Source organism: Rhinichthys klamathensis, unplaced genomic scaffold (genome assembly GCF_029890125.1).
Source record: "Rhinichthys klamathensis goyatoka isolate OS25496 unplaced genomic scaffold, OSU_Roscu_1.1 h1tg000578l_1, whole genome shotgun sequence".
NCBI classification, from domain to species: Eukaryota; Metazoa; Chordata; class Actinopteri; order Cypriniformes; family Leuciscidae; genus Rhinichthys; species Rhinichthys klamathensis.
Genome location: NW_026607042.1, coordinates 2,976,219 through 2,977,500, shown reverse-complemented (window position 1 = coordinate 2,977,500; position 1,282 = coordinate 2,976,219). Strand labels below are relative to the sequence as shown.

The following is a 1,282-nucleotide window of genomic DNA, read 5'->3' as shown; positions in this document are numbered from 1 at the left end:
TGTACCGACCGTGTGCACTTAGACCTGCATGGCTTAATCTTTGAGACAAGCATATGCTACTGGCAGGATCAACCAGGTAAGCCGCCATGGGGAAGGAGAACCGCGACACGCTGGCTTCCTACACACGGGTCTCGCTCCGCTCGGGCCCCCGGTCGAGGGATGGCTCGAGGACGGCGCGGCCGCTCATAGGGCGCGTGCGGAAAACCCTCCTCCGTGGCGGAGGTGGGGGGGTGTGTGGCCGCTGGGTCGAGGCCGTAACCGGGAAGGGGTGCTTTTCGGGGCGGGGAGGTGCGGTGGCGAAGGGTCGGCTCGAAGACCGGGGAGGGGTGGGGCCTCGCCCAGTCCGATCCTGCCCGACGCGCACCGCGTCCTCCGCCGCCGTGGCGGACGTTCGTTTCAGACGGACCTTCTGAGTCTCCCGAGGGTCGACGCGGCCTGCTTTCCCCGGAGGGAGGCCGCGTCTAGAGTCGACGCGCAGAGCGGGGAGGAGCAAGCTGCCCAGAGCGGTCTTTCGACCGGGCAGGGGCCGTCCCCAGGCGCGTCCAAAGTTCCAATCGACCAGGCGACCCCTAGCAGCGACGGCCCGGAGGAGGGGGTGCTCTCCTCCGGGCCCCGGGCAACCCGGAGGCGCCCGTTTTCGTACGAAAGACCGTTACCTTGTCCGAGCGGGGCGCTTGTCCCCTCCTCGACAAAACCCCGAAGGTCCGTTTTAGGACCGTCTTCGCACCGACGGGTGCTCCGCCGATGCGACCGTTTCGACCGCGCCCGAGTCTGAGGCGCCCTCCTCGGTCACCGGCCGTGGAGGCTGGCCGTCCTGGGAAACTTTTTCGACCGCACATTTACGGACTCTGTCCTTTTTTCGGAGGGGGACTTTTCCTCCAGAGCGCCCTCGTCACCGCTTACCGCCCCAGATAAAGCATCCTCCCCAGGATGTAGGGAACCCGAGACCGAGAACGAGCTTCATCCGTCACCTTGTCCGAGCGGGGCGCTTGTCCCCTCCTCGACAAAACCCCGAAGGTCCGTTTTAGGACCGTCTTTGCACCGACGGGTGCTCCGCCATGCAGACGGATTCGCTCGTGCCCGAACCCGAGGCACTCTCCTCGGTCGCCAGCCGGGGAGTCGCGTGTTCTTGGGAACCTGGTTTGACCGCATCGTTCCAGACTCTGTCCGTTTTTTTATTTGCTTCGGAGGAGCACCTTCCTCCAGGGCGCCCGCCCGCCCGTCAACCTTGTCCGATCGGAGCGCTTGTCCCCTCCTCGACAAAACCCCGAAGGTCCGTTTC

General features: G+C 65.5%; 1 non-coding gene across 1 annotated transcript in view; it reads right to left on the bottom strand.

Moving 5' to 3' along the window:
• LOC130075446 (18S ribosomal RNA) overlaps window positions 1-79 on the bottom strand; it is a 1,863-nt gene extending 1,784 nt beyond the window's left edge. The window contains exon 1 of the ribosomal RNA XR_008805516.1: window positions 1-79. This exon is cut by the window's left edge and continues 1,784 nt beyond it. This is a non-coding gene — a ribosomal RNA (18S ribosomal RNA).
• Between the last annotated feature and the right edge of the window lie 1,203 nt (window positions 80-1,282).